At 47.9% G+C, this 6,433-nt stretch overlaps 1 protein-coding gene across 4 annotated transcripts in view; it reads right to left on the reverse strand.

Moving 5' to 3' along the window:
- CSRP2 (cysteine and glycine rich protein 2) overlaps positions 1–5,169 on the reverse strand; it is a 15,487-nt gene extending 10,318 nt beyond the window's left edge. The window contains exon 1 of one of the 4 annotated variants that reach the window (XM_082351756.1): positions 4,802–5,169. The gene's annotated coding sequence lies outside the window, so the exon portion shown is untranslated. The other 3 variants (XM_082351758.1, XM_082351755.1, XM_082351757.1) reach the window with 3 other exon arrangements.
- Positions 5,170–6,433: the final 1,264 nt, after the last annotated feature.

A 6,433-nucleotide genomic window follows, 5' to 3' on the forward strand; every position in this document is an offset into this window, starting at 1 on the left:
AGGGAGTTCTACTTTGGTGGTAGAAGTATGTAAACAAATAACAGCAAAATAACCCAAAGCACAGAAGCGTGTAGAAGGGGCTTTGGGAAGTCTGTATGGTCTATTGATAGAGGGATGCCAGAACAGTTTCATCTTGTTGATTGATAGTGGGTTCCTGGAGCTATGTTGGAAAAGATTCTGGAGACCAGTCAAGGTTCCACATTAAAGATCATTGTGGTTAATAATGTCTGCCATAGAAACTGCAGTGCACGTGCCACCTCTAAGACATTCCAGGGATAAGAGAAAGAGTGTGGAACTCAGAATGAGACAGATGTAAGCTTGAAAGTCAGTTACCAGCTCTGTGATCTTGGCCGAGTTCCTTAACCTCTGAGCCTCCATGTCTTCAGCTATAACTTGGAAATGGATGAGCGCTCTGCCACAGGATGGTTGTAAGGATTTAACGAGATAACATTCGTAAAGTACCTGGCAGAAGCCTGTGCTCCACAAATATTGGCTTCCTTTTCCTTCAGGAGCACTAATGGGCCTGATTATGGTTACCAAACGTTCAGCGGTTAAGTGACTTGCTCAGGTCACTGACCTCCAAAGATGCAAATCTAGGCTCAACCACTCATGTCTGACTCCAGAACCACAAGCTGTCCCCCAAACTCCCATATCTAATTTAAGGGTCGAGAACATTCAAACCCCCTGAGCGTGATTAGTCCTTGAGCTATCAGCTTACACGCAGGAACACCTTCCTCGCTGGCCAGTCTTCATCAATCCACCTAGCAGTTAGTAAGTGTCCTCTACGTGCTAATCTCATACCCAAACTGCTACTTTCAACCAAAAAGTACTCTCTACCACTCCTCTCTGCCAACCAAAGTCCATCCTCCTACTGAGGGAAACCTCCCTTCTATCTAATAAGCTGTCCTTTGTGCACCTCACCCTCACCATTCATTACTAATTCTATATCCTGTTGCCACGCATGTCTTCAACTTGGAGGACAGCTTGACACAGATTTGGAGACCAGCTGTCAAATCACACATTAGAACACAACTGCGCTCTCGGCTCGGGCACTCTGACCTCCACCTGCCAGCCCCAGATAGCCACAATCCGTGCAAACTGCAAGCTATTCAATTATTCAAACAATTTAATGTTTGTGTGATTTTTACATGGAGTCAGACTGAGATTTATATGCCAAGACGACTGTTTATTTGCCAAAAGATCTTAGGCTGGTTATCTGATCTGCTCGTTTTCTCATTTTAAAAACAGAGATACTGCTTATTTATGTCATAAGGCAGTTTTGAGATTGGACAATACATGTAAAGCACTTCGAATAATGCCTGCCACATGATAAATAACAGTAATTAGAAATACTTACGTAAAGCTTACTATACCTATGTTAAGTAGTCTACTTATATTAACTTAATCCTCATAACAACTGAAGTAGGCATTATCATTATCTTCACTGCATGGGTGGGAAAGCTGAGGTATAGATTATTAAGTGGCTCATAACTGTAAAACCAAAACACAATTACAATTCAACTTAAAAATACCAGTGAAATTCAAATAGACTATACTGAGTTTATTTGACTGATGTTTCACTAAAACTAAAACACTGCTAGCAACACAAATATAGTAGTGACTGATATGGCTCTAGCACAAGTTCTTTTAAATTGGGTATTTTCTGTCCTGCTGTGGGAGGTATGCAGCTTTGATTCTGTCTTCGCTTTTCTCTTCTGGAGGAGAAGCCACCATGAAACCTAACTGGGAAGTCATATGGCCCTAGTGTATTAAATGGTATGTGTCCTCTTATTAGTCAAGGACAATTAGTAGTACTGTTGGTACAAACAAAAAAGCAAGGAACCTGATATCCTTTGCAAATGATTCACAATATACTTCTTTTGCTTCTTCCTCTAAGACTTACACTAAAATGTACAATTTTTATAATCAGAATTTGTGCCCAGCTCCTCCACAATCCAGTTTGAGAAAACTCCCCTAAGTCAGTCAGGGTTCTTAACCTGGGGTCCACAGATTCCTTGAAATTCTGGGGATCACTGAACTTGGTACCGTGTACTTTATTTTATGCCCCTAAAAACAGTTTGAGAAGGGGTCCAGAGGCTTCACCAGACTGCCAAAAAGTTCCATGACACAAAAAAGTTAGGTATTACCATCCTAGGTAATCAAGACCCCAAGTGTAGGGAACCCCACCCAATAGAGCACAAGGGATGCCATGCAAATACCAGCCCAGGAAATGATACAGTTGAGGAAACCTGTGAATATCTGTGAAGGGAAGAAAGCTGGCCTCCAGGCAAGGCCTAGGCGATACTGTTCAGAGTCAGCAATCTTCTGGAAGAGGCTTTCACTGATAGCTGTTTCCCCCTATATTCAACAAAGTGCAGAACGGAGTCTAATTACAAGGAACCTCTCCCAAACTGGGCTGGGTTTTATACAAGGAACAGCATGCCTTCCGAGAACCCCTGCAAGGTATGTGCTGTTACACCCATTTTACAAGATGAAGTAACTGAGACCAGAGAGTAAAATAACTTGCCTAAGGTCATCAAACCAGTGGCTGCTGAAGCTGGGATGTGAATTTGGGCCCAACTGGTCAGTCCTGTCCTTCTCACCAAGCTATGCCTCCTCTCCTGCTGTGGGCTTTCTCTCCCCCGCTCATCTGATTTACCTGATTTTTGACAGAGAAGAAAAATTAGAGGCCCAGATGTCCACATTTAGTGGCGGCGTCAAGGCTGGACCCAGGCTTCTAAAGCTTATTTATTACTGCCCCCTCTAATCTATGCCAACATTCTTGCTTTTTTAGTATAAAATACAGTTTCCTCAAAATCCAAGTGAGTTGGCAATTTCATCAGGACAGACCTCCAATGAGTACTGCTTTCAGCCCAGTATTTGGCATATACCGGTATCAATCAATATTTGTGAATACATTTGGAGGACTCCATTAAAAAACTCATGATAGAAACTGTAGATCAAATCTGCTAATATTTCTGTTGCTTGAGTCCAATTAAATCTTTGTTCTCTACAATTGCAATCTTACTCATTCCTTCATTCATTCATTCATTCAATTAACCAGCATTGGCTCTGGTCCAACGGTGTGTTTAAGACACGCAAACCAAGCACTGTGAATTTCAAAGACTCATGGGATACAGACCCCCGTGTCTACCTAACTTCACTCTGAAAGAGCAAAGGAAACGAATCCAGGGTAAAAAGAACCTTGAGAAATATTGGTAAAGTATAAGTGGCAGTCAACTTCAGAGGGCAATGACCAAGGAGACAGTGTGGAGGGAGACCACAAAGGACTTAATAAAATTTGTTCTCGTTTGGTATGCAGTTTTTAACGTATGTGCAACTCACCCTTTAAGAATCCATTGCCCATCTCTTTCCTAAAAATTTGAGTCAAATTATAGCCAACTCTGTGGCTGTCCTATTTGAATTCTTGGCATTTTTTATAAGTAGAGTTTTAAAACAGGTTAACTAGAAAAGTTAAGAACTAAAGAGACCATTTTTACTGCCGAGTTAAAAAAACTACCCAAAATAAAAAGTATTTATAAAATGAAAAGGAAAAGGAAAAAGTCTGGTCTGCAGACTGAGAATAAAACAGGTTGAACATTTGGGGTAACCATTTAAACAAATATCGTTCTACAAACGTCCTGGCTGGGGTGGGGGGGGCAGGGCAGACGTGGGTGTCTCCCGACTCAGAAAACCCACCCTGCCCCCCCCCCCCCCCGGGGACTGCCTACGTGGAGCTTTGGAACCGAGGACGTGATTTGCAGGACCTGTTGCAGAATTTACAACCAAGCATTCTTGCTTTCCCGGTTTGTACCTGAATGGTAGAAAGTTCCGGAAAAAGCTGGGAGTGATCAATATGACGTTTCACTGCTGTGCCTTCAACATTTAAGGTTCAGCGCTCGGTGGGCAGAGACCACCAAACAATGGGGATACCAGGAGCTCTGTACCGCAGCAGGGGAAGGATTCCGGGCTCGACAGGCTGGGGGAGCCCCCTCCGCACCCCCAGGGCTCCGAACCAGCCTCTGGGAAGGTCGCCCTCGGCGTGCAGCACACTCGGGGCACAGGAGACCCCGAGACTCGGATCCCGCCCTCCCCTTTGCGAAGAGAGAACGCGCCACTGGAGGAGGGGGCCCTAGGCTACTAAAAGGCGGATTAGCAGCCCCGCGAAACTCTCGATCCCACCTCTCTCTCCCAGAGAAACCGGGATGGAGGTCGCGCACGATTATTTCTCTGCGCAGCGGACCCGGGATCCGAGAGCAGGGCTGGGGCGGCCACGGGGAACGGGGCAGGTGTGTGGAGATCGGGGCGCAGGGGTGAGGAGGATGGCTAGGGGGACTAAATGGGGACCGCGATGGGGACGTCGGAGGAGATGAGAGGGGGCGCCGGCAGGGCGGCCTCCGCATCCCAGGAGGCTGAGGGAACCCCCCCCACACCCCCGGGGTCGGCGGAGACGCCCGCACCTCCTTACTCACTCGAGTCGCAAGCAGGACCACGCACCGCGGGCGGAACTAGCGAGAAGCAGTCGGAGAGAGCGCGGCGTGAGTCCGGGAGCCGGGACGCAGGGAGCGCCGGTACCTTTTCAAGCCCCCTGTGGGCGTGGCCTGTGGGCGCCCCGCCCCCACTCCTCCGCGCCCCGCCCCGCCGCGCGGCGCCGCGCCGCGCCTGACCGATTCCCGAACCGGCTCGGAGGGCAGGAGGGGGGAGTTGCTCGCGGCCGGGCTCCGGGGTAAAGACAGAGAGACAAAGGCAGAATCCCGCCTCTTCCTGCTGCTTCCCGCGCGCCCAGCATCTTCCCACGTACCGGGACCGCTCCCGCCGACTTTACTCCTCTCGCTCGCAACGGGAGCCCGCAGTTTCTAGAAGTGGTTAACCGGAGCCGGGAAAGGAGGCTTCCTCACCCTGCGGAGAGGCCGGACGGCGGGACTGTCCCGTCGGGAAACAGCCCTCGCCGCCCTGCGACGTGCCCTTCCGACCGCGGTTGCCAATTCTCCTTCAGGAGGGAACAGTCCGAGATCGAGGAGTTTCCAGCAGTAGAAAACCGGCCAGATCGGGAGTTTCCACCACCCCGTCCCGTGCCTTACCCTTATAAGTAAACTCAACGTGATTAACTTCCCCAGTGGACAAGTATCCGCTGGCCCGATTTCCAGCTTCTGGGAATCCGCAACCTTCCTGTTCTTAAGGAGCAAAATTTCTCATCTAGACTAAATAAATGACGTTACCAAAAAAGCCTCATTACTCAAGTGTTTTGCCTTTCCCACCATCGCGGGGCACGGCTGCACACGCTGCTGAGGCGGTGCAGGGGGGCGGACAAACCCACCCAGAAACCCGAGCGCCAAAAGGCCTTGGGATTACATTTGTCGGTATCAGAAAAGCCCAGGGACAGCAATGACAACCGAGGGGACCTAATACCTGAACTACAGGCTGATTTATTGTTTTAGATGAAAAGAAAAACAAACAATGCCATCTTTATCTTGTTCACATTCTAGGCCGACTGATGACCTCTGTGCCAGAAGTGAGGATCCCTGAGAGTTGATGTTCGGGAAAGTGGAGCACTCAAGAAAGACAGTGACCAAGGCTTTCCCTCAGGCCGCAAATGCAATAGCCTCCTCTAGTGCAGAGCTTCTCAAACTCCACACTGTAGACATTTGGGGCTGGGTAATTCTTACCTATGGGGGCCGTCCTGGGCGTTGTAGGATGCCTACAGCCACTAGATGCCAATAACACCCCTCCCTCCACACTGGAACAGTCAAAAAGTCTCCAGACAGTGCCAAATGCCCTCTTGGGGAGGGGGCAGAGGGCATTGGTTGAGAACCACTGTCCTGGTATATATCTGCATGATAAAGTGCAGAAGTGGCTTATAGTATTATTATTGTTTTATTTTATATGCTGGGGCCAATCCAGGATAAACCCATTATAAGAGCAGCCTTATTCTCTGTCCACCCAGTACTGTACAAAAACACATAGTGGTGATTGACATCTCCTGATATTGTGGCAGGAGTCTGGAAGTATTCCTGCCTGCTGTGAGCTTTGCTAAATATGGGCAGTCCATGTTTTCATGACATCAGCTAATGTAAGAGCAACATGAAAATTCTGTCCTTCTGATTCGACATTCCCTTTATCTCTGCTGCTTCCAGTACTTACTTTTTCTTGCATTGGTTTATGTCGTGTTTCTACTGAATGAAACTATCGCTGAATTTTGATGCCGCACTGGTTTTCAGCACACTGTTGTCCTTGCTCTCCTACCCCTGGGTTCTTTTCGATGCCTCCATGACCTGACCTGTTTGCTTTCTGACATGCTCATGTTGTCCCTAAATTCCACAGCCACCTCCTAGCATTTGACGTTGGGCTTGCTCCTGACCTGAAAGTATTTCTGCTGTCTGTCCCTCTATGTCTTTGTCTGAGTGTATTTTACAGGGAGTCTGGGGATAATGTG

This window comes from Balaenoptera borealis (assembly GCF_965194805.1).
Source record: "Balaenoptera borealis genome assembly, chromosome: 13".
Lineage (NCBI taxonomy): Eukaryota > Metazoa > Chordata > Mammalia > Artiodactyla > Balaenopteridae > Balaenoptera > Balaenoptera borealis.